The 20358-nt window shown below is 42.2% G+C and overlaps 1 long non-coding RNA gene across 2 annotated transcripts in view; it reads left to right on the forward strand.

Moving 5' to 3' along the window:
- Window positions 1-758: 758 nt before the first annotated feature.
- LOC139044959 (uncharacterized) overlaps window positions 759-20358 on the forward strand; it is a 71410-nt gene continuing 51810 nt past the window's right edge. For both annotated transcript variants that reach the window (XR_011502444.1, XR_011502443.1), the window contains exon 1: window positions 759-838. This is a non-coding gene — a long non-coding RNA (uncharacterized lncRNA). The remainder of the gene's footprint in view (window positions 839-20358) is intronic.

The raw sequence follows: 20358 nt of genomic DNA on the forward strand, positions 1-20358 counted from the left end.
TAAAAATAATAATTATAATAATGTGAGGTGTCATGAATAAACAATAATTGCAATTATGATTGCTATTATAATAATGAGTGAGAAAATGATTTTAGGTTATTAAATCAATATGGGTAACAGAAGCCTGCATGTATGTGTGTGTGTGTATATATATACACATATATATGATTGTGGAAGGTTGCCAGATAAAAATAATAATCACTCTTGATTGAAGACTTACTATGTGCCAGGCACGGTGCCCCAGGTGTTGCACACATTATCTCTTTTAATTCACAGCGACACTGCAGAGTAGATACTCTTGGTAGCATGATTATCCTTGTTATGCTAACGAGAAAACAGACGTCTAGAGCAGTTATGCCATTTGACAATGGTAACTTAGCTAACAAATGGCAACAAGGGAATTTAAATCTGGTCTAACTAACACCAGAGTCCATGCACTTAACCGGTATTCTATGGTTACTGAAAATCAACAGATACATTCTGTTATCTAGGACGACCCCAACATCTGCCGAACTGCCAGGTCCCCCAAGGGTGTGAGTCTGACTGAAAAGTCATCTTAGACCCAAGAGTCCCAGCTGGCATTAGGACCTGCTGACAGAGCGGTATGGCAAAGACCTCACAGAGACAGGCTTGCAGAACTGCCCAATGGAGAAAAAGTGTTTCTGTAAAGAGGAGGAACTTGGCTTACTCTCCTGGGTTGGGGATAAAGCCTTATAAAAATGTGCCTCCTGGGGATTTTTTTAAATCAGAGCTGTGACCTAAGCCATCTCTTGACTCTCTCCCTACAACCAAGTGGCAAACTGACCTCCAACGACCATGACTTGTAAGCTCAGAAAAGGTATGTGTTTGTACACGTCTGTGTGGCCTTAAGATTGAGCAGTAACTTCATCATGATTACATCTATTAAAAACCAAAATTCTGAATCCGTCAATGATTTGTTTTAAAAGCAACTCTCATAGCTTCTATTTTTGAAAGATGTCAATTACTTTTTTCCTTATTTGACAATGGGATAATACGATGGTTGGTTGATATTTTATCTAACCAGGAGTTATCTACATATCAACAAAAGTTATCAGTTTTGCGATGAATTATAACAAAATCACAAACAACCCGAAGCCTGTGGTGAGCATGATTTCGTCTTTGATGATTCTACAGGCACAGGATTGCGTGGTACTTGGAATCATCATTAAGAGCATCACTTGTCACTACGTAGGAAAAATATGGCCATTTGAGCATCGCACATGAGCTTTTGGATAAATGGGCACTCGCTACTGACTTTGAAAAATGATACTTGGGAATTAATAAGAGCTCAAAATAGTTGAAAATTCGCTTTAATACAGATGAAATGTATACCTTTTTACTAAGAGCACAATTGTGCGCCTGTTCCCCTTATGAAAATATGATTACGTTCCACAACGAATGGGCATAAATAAGAGTGACATACACTTGAGGGCTTCAGGGTCCATCCGGTTATTAGTTCTTCAGCATATTCTGGTCTGATGGAGTCACACAGTTGGTGGAGTTAGAGTTTATTTCCAAACCAAAGCAAGGAGGATAATCAAAATGACTTTTTGCTGGAAGCTGTGGTGAGCCCTAAGAAAAGGGCTCATTCTGGGTTTAGGACACACTACTTTGCAGAGTGAATTAACTCAGAGAGCCAAATAGGAGAAGTTACCTCCCTCCCACAAGCCAAAAAGAGCGCAACTCTAGTAAGGCAGGCACAAGTAAAGAGTCTGAGCAGTCATGCAATGCTAAAGTTAACTTTCTGAATTTGAGGCCAATGTGCTCTGGTTGCAAATACACAGCTTACATAAAAAATTAAACAGTCTTGAAAGACACTGAATGATCTATGTTATGAAATTTGCGATTTTCCCTCTTCTTTGCATCCTGGGTTAAATTTCGTAAGTTAATGTTTCATGAGTGTTATTTCAGTGAGTTTCGTGTACATGTTTAAACAAAACAGTGCTCATGTAGAATCATGTGAGGATGTGAGCACTTGGGAACGTGGAAACGACTCGTGCTATGGACTTTCTGTTTTGTGGGGAGAGAGGGATGCTGCACATGATGGTAAGACCTCCTTGCAGATATGTAGTGTTTTCTGGCAAAGCGTCCTTTGTCATTTATCTTCATTGCAACCTCTCAGGTAGGCAGGGAAGGGGTTATGTTTATGGCAAGAGTGATATGATAAAAATAATGGCAACAAAGAGTTTCATAAAACCAGTAAAGCTAAATTCTAACCAAAGTGCCCCAGTACACAGGGCGGAAATGCATTGCAATGCCCAGTCAATAAAGTGATAGGCCACATTTGGGTGAGATACTCATTAACCATTCTCCCATCTGCAACAACTTCATCGATTTCACTCTTCCTTCACTTATTCGTCTCTAGTAGGAACATTTTCATCAAAACTGGGTATTTAGTGTTTAAGAGTTCTCCTGACACTGCTTCCTACTCACCAAATAGACTTATAATCCTTAGCATGTGACTTCAAAATCCTTTACACAATAACCAATTGCTTCCCCAAAGAGGATTGTGACTTCAGATGGAGACTAAGCTGCTGAAGGAAATTAACTCTCAAGAAATGAAAGTCCTGTTTCTGTGCACTTGGAGGCACGAAAGGAAAAATCCAGAGACTGTCATACAAATGCCAAAGCATCCTTTATTCTGCCTATAGAATGTCAGGACCAGACAGGTTACCCACAAGGTTACTCCGCCTTCTGCATCAAAGCTGGTCGGGGAGAGGAGGGGTAGGACTCATTCCCTGGAATCATTTGACTCCTTTCAGTAAACTTGCCCGAGAGGCCATGGCTCTTTAAGATCTCCTCAATTCCCTAACAAAATGATACTCAAACCCTTTCACTTACTTTCCCCTTTAGATTTTTACGCACTAGCTGGATCCTAAAAGATTTTCTGCATTTTGCACTTGAAGAAGGGAGGGGAAAATCTCACAAGTGAAAGGAAACCAGCACATAGCATTTAGTTTGGAAAAAAGAAAACACAGATACACGGTTTGAAAAGTGGTGTATGCATTCTCTTGATCAACATGTTTGCCCTCAAAGTCAAATTAGCAAAGATTATGACAGCAAATCCACAAGAGCATAGAAATGCCACATGAAGTCAGGCAAATCCTCCGCATCTCGTTCTGTGCCCGATCTTTCCAGGGGCACCAATCAACAACGGGTGGACAGCTGTGTGGAGGTGGATGAGCTTGGTGACCAGGGTCGAAGCTCTGAGTTCTGGCATCACTAGTGGGTGAACCTGAGCAAGTCACTCACCTCTGCGACTCTAGCTTTCAGCTGGACTGTGAGGTATGGGATAATACCTGCTCCTTCCTACTTAAGGGGTTGTTCTGAGAGGCAAATTAGACAATGGATAAGAACACGCTTTGTAAACAGTATGGTTAACATCCTTGCACAAAATGAGGTACCCAGACATCTGGATGAGGAGAGATATGAAGGGGTGCTCCCCAGCACCCCCGTGCCAGCACCATGGATTCCCAGCTCCTCCACTGCACGGTTATCAATATATGGTTCATGTCCTTTCCAGCCATTATTTCAGTTAAGGTAACCGTCCTGGGTGGCGTTCCCAGAAGCAGAGCCTGAGATGGAGATTCTTGCATAAGTGACTATGGAGGGAGTATACTCAGGAGAGAAAGTGTGAGGAAGTGAGGGTTGCAGGATGAGGCAGGAGGGGAGGTGAAGGAGAGACGTGGTATCAGTTGAAGACCAGACTCAGCCAGATCCACACAAGCTCTGGAGCATGAACAACTCCACAACATGAGGCAAGGGGCCAGCCATCTGTAACCTGGATCAGTCAGTCCTTGGCTGTGGGCTGCACCCACCTCTCCCTACCTGCACGAGTGAGGGTGGGGTGGGGGTGCCATAACCTTCCAGGTGTTTCCAAGTGATGTAGCTTTGCTGGCAGAGGACAAAATCTCCAAAGGGACAGCTCTGAGCTGTTGGCAGCCAATACTCACAGCAGCTAGGGGAGGTGTGTAATGGCCTGGTGTGGACCACCAACAGCATTAACAACACCTGGGGAGACTAAGGCTCAGAAAAGATAATCTTGTTGGCCTCAGTGCCTTCACTTCTGCCTGGAACTCTCCTCTCCTCCCCCTTCACTTGTCAATTCTTATTGATCTGTAAATTTCAGTTCAGAAGTCATCGTTTGAGGAAACTTTTCTCCCTACACCCCAGATTGTCTAGGTCCTCCGGATGTTCTCACAGCACCTTGGGCCTGCCCTTGGAGGCCCTTATCAAAATTGTAATTTAAATAATTATTTGCACAATCATTTATTTGATATCTGCCTTCTCTGCTAGACTGTAAACTCATTAAGGGCAGGGACCATATACATCTCATTTGCTGTTAGAACCTGTTGTGTAGCTCAGCGCCGGTACATAGTGGATGTTCAATAAATTTTTGTTGAATGAACTATGGAAGCCAGCTCAGTAAGAGAGTTTAAAACCAGGTCTCTCTGCTCAAAACCACATTTTTTCCCGCTCTGCCTTCGATCATGCAAAATCCTTGTTTATTTATATTTAATGTCTGTACAAACTTTTGGAAATTCAGTCTCAGAAGTCAGTTTCCTGCTACATTTGTATTTACATTTATGCTATACCTTATGCCAATAACGGACCTGCCGTAGAAAGCAGTACTTTGGTTCTTTATCTTAAAACTACATCTCGTCAGGTTTCAGGATGTGCTCCTTTGTATGGGTTTACAAGTTTCAGTGAGCCAGACTGTCTCTTCCTCTCCCTCTGTCCTCTTCATATTGTGAAGCCTTTGATCACATCTTGCTCAGCCTTGGAGCTTCCAGGCTGAAGAGTTCCAAACATTTTAGCTTCTCTTCCTACAAAATTCACATTTCCTTGGTCATTTTAGTTCTTCTCTTCTGGACATTTTCTAGCTCCCTATAGCTTTCTAGAGAAGTCCAATGGCAGCTGGGCTCTAGGTGAGCCATCCCTTTGACCATCCCTCATTGATTCTCCACATGGTACAGGGAGGATGAGTTTCAGACCGTGCAGTCTCTCCTCCAGCCCAACACCCACTCCCACCCAGCAAGTTCAGTGGTTAACCTCTCGCCTTCTCCTTGCCAAAAGATTGGGTCATCCTATGGAATCCCTCAGTCTTGACTCCTGTCCTCTCAGCCTCTCTTCAGCTTCCCAGGAAAGAACTGTTCTCCTTTCAAAATTCCATTTTTTCCTGAATCCTGACAAATGCTGCTCCTAGACTTAACTTGTCCCTCTCTTTCATCTCATCCTCTCCTCCTTCGAAACAATTGATGTTAGCTGTTTTACCAAACAATGCCCCAAGTTTCAGTGGCTTAACACAACAAAGACTTAATGTGTCACTTTCACAGAGTCCAATAAGGGTTGGGTGGCCTTCCTCCATTCTGAAGTGATGCTATCTGGAACATGATGGCCTCCATGGTTGCCAAGTCAGGGAAAGAGGGTGATGGAGAAGGCTCATTGACTCTTGCTAACCTCCACCCAAAACTACAAAAGTCGTAGTCTGCTCATAGTCCTGCTCATAGTCCATGGCCAGAAATTATCACATAGCCCCAAATCAATATGCAAAGAAGGCTGGGAAATGTGGGAAAGCATATGGACTATTTGGTGAATGCCAACTGTCTCTGTTACATCTTTACAAGTGCACGAATGTCCTGTGCCTTGAGCAAACTTTGCCTAATCCTCTTGGCCCTCAACTTCCTTTCAGTGAGAAGCTTCCTAAATGAGTGTGTATTTCTCCTCTGTGTATTCATTCATCAGCCACTCTTTCTCTAATCCTCTGCAGTGTGACCTTTATCCTATTGTTTAATTACAACACACTCTCAGAGGTCACTAGTCACTCTTCCTTACAGTCCCCATTTCTTTGGTCCATTGGGAGTCTTCAACATGTCAGCCTTTCTTTCCTAAGGAAATTCTCTCCTTCTTTGGCAAATGTCATCACCCACCACTTTTTCTGGTTTCCCTCACACCTCTCCATTCACTCCTTCTCTTTCTGGTCCTTCCCTGTAGGTGATTCCCCAAACTCAACCATTGGGCCTCTTCTTTGACTTTATACTCTCTGAATTGAAGAACTCATTGTTTTTCATACTTTGAATTATTACCCTTGTGCTCCCGACTCCTGACAAGAATATGGGTTTGAAGTCAGGTAGACCTGGGTCTGCCACTTACCTTGGACAAGTTATGTAATTCCTCTGAACTTCAGTTTCATCTGTAAGACTAGAAGAATAAAGCATACCTCACAGGATTATAGGAAAGATTAAATGAAAGCATTAGTGAAAGCGTTGGGTTCAAGAAAGGTATTCAATAGATAGTAGTTTCTCTTCACCACTTCTAGTTCTGCATTCCACCTGAATTTCATTTGTTGAAGAATATAATTCATTCATTCCATATTCCTTTTACATCTCGACTACCTCCTATCTGCCAAGCTCTCAGGATAGAGATGGGAATAAGGCAGACCCTTCAATAGCCCAAAGTGGAGTGGATATCCCCACTGGGTGCACATGCGAATCTACTACAGTGAAAGTTCTAATAAACATCTAATTCATTTTCATGCAAAAACTAAGAGAGAAATTAAGCTTTGTTAGTAATTCGTATTTCTGTGGACAGTGATTCTTCACTCAGTCTAAAAGGCAGCCAGGCATGGGTCATGTGTTGTACACAGTGGCTCTTGAAGGCTTTAAAGGATGCCCACAGGAGGAAAGGTTGGTGGTGGGGCCGCCGCTCATTGAATGCAGGTGCAGTCTATTACTGCATATATGTTTACACGTACCTGTTAAGTGGATTTGCAGATTGTACCATCTATTTTTGACTAAACTAGCCCACCCAAGGTGGACAAGTGGTTTAAAATGTTTCCTGCAATAAAACTGTGAATTGAAGATAATAATCATAATTAGCATGATTTCCTAATTTAACATCCAAACAGTGACTCTTTTGAGAGTAAAAGGGGCACTATTAATCATTATGCCAGGAAAGTGATGTGAACAGGGAATATCTTAAGCAAACTGGGACACGTGGGTTCACCCTACAAATATGCAAGCACCAGCAAACCACATGAAGACAGCAGAGCTGACATTTTTACTCCAGATGCAAGATTTCCATCAACCAGATTCAAGGTAGAAAAAAAGTCATAATATAACAAAGTCTGTCAAGAAACTAACCAAAATGTTTTTAAATTATTTGAAGTATGAATTTATATTCACTATCATTCACAATAAACTTCACTCAGAGTTTATTGCTCTTTAGACTATTAACGTTAGTTAATCAAATGAGGTCATATAAACAAAATATTTTAAAATATTGTCTTTTTCATCTTTATCATCAATTTCAATTTTTATGTATAGTTTGTAATGTATCTAATACGTAGCATAGTATTATATGTACAAAATTTAATAATAAATAATAGCAAAAAACATTTTACTGACCAGGGTATATGACGGAAAATGTTTGAAGACCATTGGTCTAGAGAGTGCCAACCTAGCTGCAGTCCCATGGCCCAGCATTTTGGTCTCAATGTCCCAATGTCACTCTGAACCCAATAAGTTCAAAATGGAATATATCCTTTCCCCATCAAGAGAACACACCTTTGGCTGCCCATTTTCCCTCACTGGTGCCCCCAGATTTCCAAGCTCAAGGCTTTTAAGAGAGCTTTGAGTTTGCCTTGTTCAAGACAATTCCCCCTAATACTTATTCTTCAGGCTGTTTCTTCGCTTATCTCTCACCATCCTTTCCATTTTTCCTGCCATTACTTTCCTCCAGCCTCTCCTCACATCCTCTCCTTAATTATTATAATAGTTTCCTAACAGCTCTCCCTTCCTTCAAGCTCCCCTTCTCCATCCCTTTAAGCACTTGGCTACCACATTCACATTTCTAGACTACTAGGGTCATTCTGTCCCTCTCCCAATCCTAACTGAAAAAGCATAATAGTAAGTCTCTCATTATCCTTGAATTTGAAGAGGCTATAATCTAAAACCTACCTTCTATAATCTGACCCCACCCTTTCATTGATTTATTTAGTCAAAACATATTGATTGAACATCTCCTTTATTCTAGGCACTGTGTGGGTCACTAAATGTACGTTAGTGAATAATGGAACAACAATGATTTAGTAAGTGCCTACTATGTGACAGACACTGTGCTGGTGAATAAGATAACCCATAACACTGGCCCTTCACACAGACTCATCAGGCTACACTACAAGGGCTCATACTTTCTATCAGATCTTATATTTGACTTTTCCTCCATTTAAATCCTTCAGCCCAAATCCCTTATTCCTTACAAACTTGCTAGATTCATTTTCTAGTTCTCTCCAGGGTCCCTCCCCAAAACCCTCATTAGTCTAGCAGCCTCTCCCCGCCACAATTCATCCAGTCTTTAAAGTACTACTCATTTCCCATGACCTTTGTAGAGTTTTCCTTGACTGCTAACCCTTAGTCCTTTCTTCCCTCTCAAGACCTACGTCATTCAGCCTGTATCATTCACTGACCCGTTCTACTCATTATATGCACATGTGGGGCCTTCCCTCCTAGCCTGCAAACCTCTTACTTTATGCTTCTGTTGCTGTGGTGTTTGTTCCACCACACTGCATCTACTATTGTGGATGCTCCTTAAATATTATTCAGTTAACACCAAGATGGACGCAGTGGTCTTGGTAGGGCAGGGGATTATGGGAGTCTTTTTTTCCAGTATATTTTTCATATTCTCTATAATGTGGCTATATTACTTTTATAATAAAAAAATTGCAAATAAAAACGAATAAAATACTTCTTTAATTCAATTTAATTGAAATCCAGAAATAATTGTTCTCATTTGGTAGCTAGACCCTGGCAGTACTAGGGCTAATTTAGACCAGATTGGAAAAACTCAAAAGTGGTTATTAGCATACACTAGTTCCTCCAAATATAAATTGCTTTTTCTCAATGACAGACCAGATTTTCTGGGGCACGGCTAATTTTGCCCTAGTTCTGGATTTCCTAGAACACCCTCCAGGGTCAGGCCAGGAGCGGCTGTCAGAAATGCCTAATATCAGGATTCACTTATAACCCGTTAAGCCTATAAAAATATGTATTCATGTAGGTTTCTAGCAGTGGCCATATGGATTTTGAAGGATTTCTGCTTTCAGTGTATCCTATAACAGTAAGTTGGAAAATGAAAGAAACCCAAATTACCAAGAAAAGTGGGAGTAGGTGCAAGGTTGTTTTCTCCTACTGCTGTCAAAAGAGAGAGGCATGATTTGAATGGGGTGATGGATATCCTTGGTCTAACTGGCTAATACTTTAAAATAACAGAAGGTGGGGAGGTGAGGCAGGTGGACCTCCTATAAAATTAACAACCAGCCTGAATTATGCAGGTGAACCAAGCAGGTTGAGGTGACACTGCAACATGAATGTCCGCTTTTCTTCAACCACCCATCCCCTCCACCTCCTGCCTCTCCGAGTGACTAATTGAGCAGGGAAATTTATTGCTTTGATTATTTATGTCATATATTTTTATCTCTCTCCCACTTAACTCTCCCTGGTCCATGAAGGGCAGTTTTGATGTCTAGCTCTGTTGAAATTTGCTGGACTGCGTCAACGGACCATGTATCTGGTGTATTAAGCTGCAGGTGCCTCTCCCCACCTCGGTTCTGCTGAAAAGAAAAATGCATTTTCACCCCACTTTTCCAATAAAGAAAGTCCAGAGCATTCAGCTCTCTTTGGATGTAGATAATAAATAGGGAAGACAGAGAAGCTTAGAGGCCTGAAGTACAAGCTGTGTTTCTGCTCAGGTGTTCTTTGCTTGAAGATCATATCGTGGGGGTGTTAAAGGTGGAATGGAAAACTTCTGGATCATACAAAACAAGCACCCCAAATGCTTTCCTTCTCTGAAGAGGTATGACGATGGCATGCGGTAGGGAAGTTGTCCCGGATGATAAATGCTCTTTCTCTTCCAGCTCCCACCTCTTCTCCCTTCTACAGCAGAGAAAACGTTAGCAGGGCTATGATGTGCGACACTGTAAACACTTCTCTTCAGTCAGTTCCAATTGCAAAACGAACTATGGGTAGAACAAGATAATGTGGGGAAATCGAGTGTCCAAGGACTACAGAGTTCAGCATTCTCCCCAGCGCCATCTGAGTAACAGGGCTTCCAGGGAGCGAGAGCCCTCCAAGCGTGAATCCGATGCAGGATAAACAAGGCAAGCTGCCAATGGCCTTCTCTTTCCCCAGCAGGTTACATAAGCACCTTCCCACTTTTCCAGAAATTAGAAACTCTATTGATTTAGTGCTCACCATGCCTCGATGTGATTTATGACCTAGAAGATGTCTGACAACATTCAGGCTGCCTGGTGAGGTTCCAGGCCAAAAACACAACGAAGAAATGTAGAAGGAACTTTCCTCTCTTGCACTTAAGCCTCTGAAAATCTCATCTCTGTCTTTCAACTCGCCTCTGCTTTGCTTAAGGCCTTCTTTAGATAAATCATGGGAGAAATTAAACTTCAAATCTGACCACTTTCTCTGCAAATGTTTATCTCTTTGGAACTGAAATACCATGGCAGCTGCCTTATTCTGTTTTCTGATGGTCTTTTCAACTCTTTTCACCCTCCTGTTTGAGAAATTTAATTTTTTAATGTACCATTGCTTATTTCAACCAACATTTGTCGGATGTCTGTTTTATGCCAGCACCATGATATATTTATGAAACTAAGGAAAATGAATGCATTAAAGCTTATAGTCCTTCCTTCAAAGAGCTGGTAATATAGCAGGTGTGTAGCAAATGTGGGTAGCTGTCCAACAGACTTCATGCAACCCTTCCATAGTGTAGAATGTCATTGGGAGGTAGCCGCACATGCAAGGACTACATTTCCTAACTTACTTGCACCTAGGTAGAGCCACTTGACTATTTCTAGTTCTAAATGTGAGCAGAAGCGTTGGATATCTTCCAGCCATGGCCCATAACTCCACCCCCACCCTCCCAAACACATGCATATATATTTCTCCATTCTCTCTTCCTCTACTGTCTGGGCAGAATGAAGGCGAGTCTTAGGGCAACACTGGAAACTATGTATTGAAAATGGCAAAGCTTCCACCAGCCTGCATCCCTGAATGACTATGTGGAGGAAGGGTACTTGCTGACTTGTTCACCTTCCCTGTATGGTTATTACGTCAACAAGAAATATATTTCTATGGTATTTGAGCCAGTATATATTTTCCAGGTCTGTTAATTATATCAGTTATAACTAATATAAGGGAAGAAAGAAATGTTTTCAAATAACAACAATTCAGCATTACGAACAAAGGAGCGGGGAAAAGCATGGAAGTAGCCAAGGTTCAAAACCGGAACAATTTTGCAGTGAAATCCTTGGGCCAGGAGCAGCATCTTAATGTTAAAGCGGCACAATGGACAAGGACATCAAAATGGGGCAAAGGAATCCTTCAAAATTGTGTTTCCCAAGTGTTAAATGATATAACAAGTCAAATAAGTTGGAATAACTGGGTTAAAGAAAGCTTTACAGATTTCTTCCTCTCAGAAGTTCCCAGGGACTTTAATATCCCACCGTGTACTGGATAGAAGCTACTTAAAACCTTCCAGTGACTGCCTGTTCTAATCATAAAAGCGAAGTCCTTGCCATGATTTCCAAGACCTTACATGACCCATCTCTGCCTTTTCTCTGACCTTACCACGTGCCATGATCCGCCAGAGTTCAGGCATTGAATGACTTGTTCATCACTATGTCCCCAGCACTTAGGAAATAATTTTTGAAAGCATTTCCCAAACTTGATCAAAGTACTCTTATTTGAAGAGCATCTTGAGAACTAGCATTCTGTGGAACACATTTTAAAACATGCTGGTTTAGAGAAAGTCCTAAATCTTTCCCTTTAACTTTATGCGGATTCAGATATATACATAAATACAGTGGAGAATTATAGTTCATCTTATCAGGCACTGGGGATAAGGAAGTGTCCTTTGCTGTTATGAAGAAGACTTTGTCAGGGAGTAACCCGACAAACAGGTTCATAAAGGGAATGTAAAATGGGGGGCTAGACTCTCCATAACTTCCTTGCTTCTCTCCTCAACTGCCAAGATATTGATGATGAGTGTTTTTTCCAGGTCAAAGAATCCCCATTGGGCTTAATGGCCAAGTGTCAACAGCACTTAGCTGATTTAATCTCCAGCAATTCATCAAAGATCCGACCTGCCATTTGGTTTTGAACCAACTTAGTTATTATCATTGGCTTTGCTATAGCAAAGTAGGGTATGTTCAGCTTTGGTGAACCCTCACTTTCCTTGTCCACTTTACACAGCTTCCTCCAGCACGCCAAAGTAGATAGGGCTCACCTTCCACATGTGTTACCCTTTGGGGAGTTTGGCATTGCTGAGAAGTCAAATGAGTTTCATCATCATCATTACCCCTGCAGAGTATGTGCTGCTCACCTCCTCCGAGGCTCTGCGTGCTATACATCTCTGCATAGCAACCTCTCACGAGGTTGGCATCTTAAGGTCAAAGAAATGAGGGAACAGAGTAGTTAATCATGTGCAACTCCCATCTGTTAATAAACAATGTAAATGGGACAGAATTCATCATTTGCTTTTGGAGACACAAAGGTTAACTGCTTTGTCCCACCCTACAAATCAAGGAACTGTCAGAGCCCAGAACGGAATAGGGAGAATTGACTGGGCTTTCTCCAATCCACCAACACCTTCTCTTTCCACAGAAGTGTGAGTTGGCTAAAATAACTCCTTGGTGGAAGTCAGCAGATGGCAGTTAAAGGAAAACTTAAAGCACCCGAAGCAATTGGTGAATGCTTGAGGTAAAACTATGAGGGAGAGTCCAAGTAGAAATGTTCAGTCAACAGATTCCCATCGTCCCCACATTGAAAGGCAAGTGTGATTTGCTAAATCCCATTCCATTAAGACTGTAAAACAAATGAGTACCAGTTAAAGGAAAGGTTTCAAAATTCTCCAATCATATCGACTCATTTACTCCTCATTTTCAGGCTTGTTAAACAAGGCAGAATGCCATCTCATCACATCTGAAAGTAGTTTGGGCAAGATCTAAAAAAAAATGTATATGGACATTATTCGTTATACAACTTTTTCTTAAAGTGCCAAGGGGCAGAGAGAAATATAAAAAACAGAGTGTATTAGTTGGCTGTCAGTCCCCTCCCCGACTCTTAGCTTGTATCTGGCAAGGTTCATACTGTATGGTTTTGGGACTTTCCTGAGAGATATAGTCTGGGTCAATGGACCTCAGATGCAGGAACCTCAGGTCTCTGAGGTCAGAAAGATCCTGACCTACCCTTCCCAGACTTTGGATTTCAAGCTTCTAACTTAGGACAATGCCTCATTTGACTTCTTTTACCTGATAAGGCCCCTTCTTTCCTGGATCACTATACTATTTTTCCAAGTCAAAGCAACTGCTAAAGGCATGGATTCATGAAGCCAAGGACAAGGTTTGATCCTCAGATGGATACCTTAGCTTCCCTCTGTGTCATTGGCACAGGGCGCATCATCTTGGAATCCCATTATTTCAGAGATGAAAGAGTGAGCAAGTGTGGGTGAATTAGAAGAAAGCAACCTTCTTCCAAAGGCTGCTCATTATCTTTGAGATCAAGGCCAAATCCCCTAGTATTGTTGAAAAGATGCACCATAGCCTTGGTCAATATTTCCAGCCTCATCTTTCATCACTCTCTCATACGAACCCTTGGCTCCAGCCTCGCTGAGGTGCTTGCAGTTGCCAGAATTTTCCATGCTCTTTTTTTCCTCCCTGACTTTTACCACATGCTCTTTGTAGTTTACACATGATGGGAATTCCTCAAGGAAGTACGAACGTCCCTTCCTCTGGGAAGCACGTGCCAGGCAGAGTTAAGGGTTTCCACCTTTGTGCATCCATGGTACCTTGAAATATACTTCTTTTGAGCATATGCTATTTTGTGGAATTTCTGTGTTCACATATTTCCCCGCCACTGAATCGTGAGCTCCTGGAGAGAAACTGGGCTTGGTACAATACAAGTACTCAACAAATGTTTGCCAAATGGAGGATTTGATTATTAGAAATACAGCCTTAAGTGCAATTCCTAATGATAGTGAGTGGGAAGTCTTGTCTTGCCTGCATATTTTTACCCATGAGCTTTAGATTTTCATGCTGTAGATCCTTCAACTGTGAGTCTGAGAGTCTGCTAGTGACACTTTGGAATGACACAGACAGAGTCTCATAAATTTAATAGAGAAAAACAACTATTAAAAATTCCTGTGGAAAAGTATTTCAGTTTACTTTATATTTGCATGCAGTGTATCATATTAGTAAAGCTGTTCACTATTTTAGTGAGATTCCATTTTGTTTCTGTCCATCAAGGAGAAGTCCTAGGCAAGGAATTCACCAAGAAAAGAATGGTAAAGTAAAATGATGCTACTATGTGTAATTTTTTTAAAGCTGCAGATATGGAGAAAAGAATGTTCTGAGATGTGTTATTGCGTAATTTATAATCCTCTCAGTCCTAAGAAGCAAATTAAAGTCTAGCAGATGGTTCTCTGAAGCCCTGTAATACAGTTTGTCTGTAGCTATAGCTACAAGTTTTAAGAGTCAGAAACATCTTGGTAAATTGTTATCGAATTGTAGAGCTTCTCCAAGATGTGGAAAGTCTTCTCCACCCAGAAACGTCGGCCAGAAGAGGATGTGTGACTCTGAGGCAGCCAACCTCTCTAGCTCATTTCCTGGCAAGTATTTTCGCAGCTGTCTGAAGCTGCCCTCCCCAGGCAGCTCTTGTCTTAAGGAACAAACCACATAAGTCACCTTGGTCTCATTTGATGGATGAGGCTTGATGTGGAATAACTGATCCCCCTAGAATGCAAGTTCCATTAAGGAGATAGTTTTTTGTAGCTTTTGTTCACAGATGTATCTCAGTCCCTGGAACAGCGTTGATATACAGCAGGCATTCAATAATTGTTTGTTGAATGAACGAATGAATAAAAGATTCTGATAGTCTGTCCTCTTGGAATATCTCTGTGTGACCATCGTGCTCATGTGTGTTCCCCAAGCACTGAGAAGTTCTTGTCAGGAGGGACATGATCCTTGAACTCCTGGGCTTAAGCTCTAAAGAGCACGGGTCTGCTTCTCTCTCTCTACCCAGTACTCAAGCTGGTTCTTGCCCAGATTCCCGTTCAAGTCTCCTTCATCTGCTAGACATCCACTCTTTTTAGCTCCCTGAGAAAATGCTTTGCTTCTCTATGGCTGGAGATGGCTGCTGTTTGTTTTGCCTACTCATTGAACTTGCATGGTACACAAACCACGCCTCCTCTATAGGGTGTGATGACAGGTACTGGTCTTTCCTCAAAGCCCCACCTCCCTGTGAGTAAACAACCATGCCTGTCCAGTGAGCCCTGAGATACACTAAGTTTTGAGAGAAATTATGAGCCCACTGATACCCTGGCACTGAAGCAAATGAGGTCATCTGAGAGAATTGTGGATGCCTCCGTAATTGGACACTTGAGCTATATCTTTACATCAGTTGGTATATTTTTCTAATTCAAGCTTCCTTGCTTGAGACAGAAACCCCAGAGGACTCAACTTCTCCCTTTCAATGGTGCTTTTCAGACAAGACCCTTTAGAGATTACCAAGGGTCATTTTAATCAAAATGAAAGACATCTCTTATTACGATGGCTTTGCTGACAAATAATTAAGATGAATTACTAGCATATACTTGTCCCAGCTGCCTCATTGGTGTCCATTTGGAGTTAGCATATGAAGCTCAGAGTCCATGCCTCAGCTCTTTAAAAGCGATTTATAACGGAACTCACCATCCTAACTACCTGAGAAGATTTTAATCCTAAACCTGTCACCACCCATTATTTTCACGGGGTCCTGACAGTTCTACATTAAAACAGTTTATAAGTAAAAGTTAACAAGGCCTAGAGAGAGTGATTTATGTTTCAGTGTGTGAAACAGTCAACATTCTTTCTCTGGCCAAAGATAGCCCAGAGCTCTCTGTGGACTGAAAGAAGAAAATTATCTCAGAAAGATGAATGGTTCCTGCCTTTGGGCAGGTGGCTGATGTGTGGTCCTGGGCCCGAGGCCCAGGCATCAAGCAAAGCTTATGAATGTGAGGAACAAAATGCAGTCCCTCGTGCCCCCTCCCCGCCCTTCCTTTCTGGCATCACTATCCTCCTGGGTCTCGTCATCTCTCAGGTATTTGGCAGTATGAAGGATGTGGAAGACTTCGCCTTTGTAAAATGTTGATGACTCAGAAATTATCCCTGATTCATTAAAGCCAATAATGAGGCGTCACTAAATTGTCCTGTTTGCCACTGTCTAATATGGTTGGGTGAGTCAGAGGAGGCAGCAGGGGCATTTATGAAGTAGACCCCTCTCCCGCAAAAATCCACATTTCAGGGAAGGTAGAGAGGTTGATGGTTTCTTCAACCCTGATCTCCTTCCCCAGTGCACTGAGAAGCTGTCCTCTCCATAAAAGGACGCCTCACTCCCACCCCAGTTGTGTCAGTCTGCTCGGGCTGCCATAACAAACTACTTTAGATTCGCTGGCTTGCACAGCACAAATTAATTTTCTCACAGTTCTGGAGGCTGGAAGTCCAAGACCAAGGTATGGGTAGGTTAGGTTTCTTCTGCGGCCTCTCTCCCTGGCATGCAGAGGGCCACCTTTCTCTGTGTGCTCACACCGTCTTCCCTCTGTGCACGCACATCCCTGGCGTCTCTCTGGAAGTCCAAGTTTCCTCTTGTAAGTTCACCGGACAGACTGGATTAGGGCCCACACTAGCAGCCTCATTTTAGCTTAATCACCTCTTTAAAGCCTTGACATCAAATAAAGTCACATTCTGAGGTCCTCAGGGTTAGGGTTTCAATATGTAAATTTTGGGGGGACACAATTCAGCCCATAACACCAGCCAATGGCAAAAGCTCTCCAGCTGAAAATACCTTTAGAAGAAATATATCGAGGTTTCTCTAACTTCTGATATGGCCAAGATAATCCCATTTTGAGGAATCAAGGACAGCCCATCTAATAAAAGGAAACAGAAATGCTGTTTTAGAAAAAAGGAAGCTGTCAAAGCACTTATAAACAGCTCAGCAAAACAAACTCCCCCTAAAGATATTAATTGTGTTTCCTTCCTATGCTGCATCATTGATCAAATCTCTCTCTCTCTTTTTTCTCTTTAATGAAGGGGCTTGTCCTTTCTCGTTTTATTCAAGTATATCATTAAGGCGACATCCTCTCTTTGCCACAACTGCATTCCATTTTTGGTACCCAACTTTCTAAATGTGAACTGAAACTAATTTAGAGCGCTCAGTCTGAAGCCGGAATGGTAGGTATTTCTCCATCCATTATTTCAAGTTATAATAAGCGGTGTGATTGGAGCTGCTCCCAAGATAAGCAGGCCACAATATTTTCACTGTCACCATGATCACAGACTAAGATAAGAGGCCAACATGCTATTTTTACTCCCTATTTCTTACTCCTGGTGTTAAATACAAGGAGAACAAGTGGAAAACAAACGGCCTCAGCCTCTGCAGCAGAATACAAAACGCCCAGCCTCTTTCTTTTTTTCAAGTTGGCCATGATGTTCCTCAAGGATGACACAGATACTATTGAGGTGATTCGGTGCTCAGGAGATGCCTCTTAATTGTATTTGCAGCCCAGAGCGGAAAGCATGCCCATTCGAGGTACTTGTATCATTTTTAAATCAAGGCCATCTTTTTCTCAGTGGTAAACGTGAAATGTTTTTAAAGGCCAGACTTAGCATAAAATCTATTGGTTGCTATGGATACCACTTACCACACAGGACCGCGATCTGTGTTCAACTGTGTGATTTTCTCTATTCAAAGGTTCAGCATTGTCAAAAAACAAATTACTTTTTCTGTTGTTTATCTCAAAGTTCATTATGGGGGAGGCAATAAATAAGAAGATATTCACGTATGGAGGGGAGCGACGTGGGGAGTCACTTGGGCACAAGGCCTTAAAATTCAGTATTCTACAATAATTATGGCCAAATTGGCTATTGTTAGGAAATAAAATGCATTTTGATCTTTTTTGTGTATGTGAATATAAAGTAAAGCAGGTACTTGGAAGTCTGCTCCCAACAAAATTACATGGTAATAAGGCATTTCACACCTACACAGCACTTAGCAATGAAGCTCTGAAAGCTCAAGATTCGGCTCTGATAGGCTGGAAACTTGCTACCTGAGGCGCCTGGCTTTCCTCTTTATGAGAGAAAACGTGGGTTCAGGACCTGGTGCTCACTGAATTATTCATGCCATCTTTCCACCACGTATCTTTAGGGTTGAAACCTGTTCGGCTGCTATTATTAAGTGCATAGGGCCACCCCGCTCTACTCTGACACAGCCCAGACACTGGCCCCGCCGGCCTGGCCCCAGCCCTCTGCTAATTAGCTTGACTTTTTGCAGCTTGCAACTCCTTCCAAGCCCCACCTCTTCTTCCAGCCCACCTTCATTCCTCATGGAAAAGCGGGAAGGAAAAAACCCACAAAGACTTGACATAAGTAGCAAGAAGGAGTTTCTTATATTACTGGAGGGTATTCAAAGATAATTTGGTGTCAGCAAGTTCCCATTGGCTGAAGCCTGTAGTATTTTGCTATAACTCCCAATTCATCAAGGAATGCCCTGAACATTGACTTGTTACTTATTTAAGATGCTCTCCTAGCACCTCTCCAGCACTTTTTAGACTCCTTGATTTGGGCTATTTGCATGACAATGAGGTAAAGGGGAGACCTTCATAAAGCCATCTGTTTTTGAATGTGCTTGTTAGCATAGGATGCGTGTAATAATCGCCTGGGGGCAGGTGGAATTCTTATTTGGGTTCACTGCAAACCAGTACACTGATGCGTGCTACTATGCAAATTCCTACTTGTCACAAAAATTATGCCTATAGCTGGTGGAGTCGTGGAGGCTGCAGTGCAATAGTCAAATTGTTGCCTGGGCATAACTACTTGCAAGATGCACTGGCAATTAATTTACATATTGCAGACAGAAAAACAAGGCAAAAGAAAAGCGAGAATGCCCAAGGAAAGTGCAAGTGACATTGACAATCTCCCTGTGCATTTGCTCTTGTGGGAAGCTGGCTGGGTCCGACTTGAAGTTTTAGGCCCGCACTGAAGGAACTGAGACGAGAGCCTGATAGCCAAGAGTTTTGCTCACAGAAAGTCAGAAGAGGCGGCTGTGAAGGAGAGCGCAATGAAGGCAGGGCTGTAATCTGTTTTGTTTATCTATGGATCCATGGGCCTAGAATATTGTCTAGCACACAGTTAGAAGAATGAGAAATCTTTGTTATTGAGTTAAGCAGCAGGCAGTTACTAAGAGGCAGCTATATCAGTTGCATCTTTCTTGCCAGAAATAAACACCTGCACTGGTTAGCTTAAGCAGAGACGTACTTACAGCCACTCCATATAGATAGGTAAAAACCGGACATGAATTAGGGCAGTTCCAGGAGTCTAGGTGGCAGAAATCAATGGAGGATCTCTTTAGGATGCTGCCACTGGGATAGATCAGCTCCAATCATTTTCAGTCTTTTTGCCATTCTGCTCAAGATTCAAATTTCTAGAGAGAGTGTTTGAGGGAGAGTGTCCTTTACCTTAGCTCGGATTATGTGCTCACCTTTTGCCTAGAGTATGGCTGGAACACATGGGGCCTGGCTAGAAACTTTATGTTCCAGCCTCCCTTGCAGCCAAGTGTAGCCAGCTGACCAAGTTCACACTAATGGACTAAGACTCGAAGTAATAGGTAGCCACTTACAGGGCCGGCACTCCTCCATGCTCCCTTTCCTTCCTGCTGGGTGGAAATGGCAAAGACTGGGGCAAGCTTGGAAACCGTATGTTGAGAATGGCAGCTCTGACCTGCTAGCCTAAGTCCCCGGGTGACTGTGCAGAGCAGAGTCTGTCTACTGGCTCTGGATTATTATATGAGAGAGAAATAGCCTACTATCCTGTTTGAGACATCACATTTTGGAGTCTCTTTGTTATGGCTACTAAAGCATTTACTTTAACACAGGGCATGGAAGGGAAGCGTTCCCCTCTCCAAAGCAATCCGTGGGGTCACTTTCATCAGAAGATGGAGAAACGGACACTTGGAAGCAAAAGCAAGTGTCCATTACAATAGTTGCTATTATTGGCCATATGATCATCAGGCATAAGCTACATTCAGCACAAGTATTCACAGCTCCTGCTTCCAGATAGACTGTCTGGTTTGAAATTCCTAACCAGAAAGTGTCTCTTTCTTTGTCCCTCAAACCCATGACTTGCCCCAAGTGTGCAACTCTCCTTTACTTAGTGAAATACCAATCATAGAATTCCTCATTTGAGGGACTGATGAATTAAATCACAACCCACTATAAAATGAAAAGAATGGAAGTTTC

This window comes from Equus asinus, chromosome 3 (genome assembly GCF_041296235.1).
Source record: "Equus asinus isolate D_3611 breed Donkey chromosome 3, EquAss-T2T_v2, whole genome shotgun sequence".
Taxonomy (NCBI): Eukaryota; Metazoa; Chordata; class Mammalia; order Perissodactyla; family Equidae; genus Equus; species Equus asinus.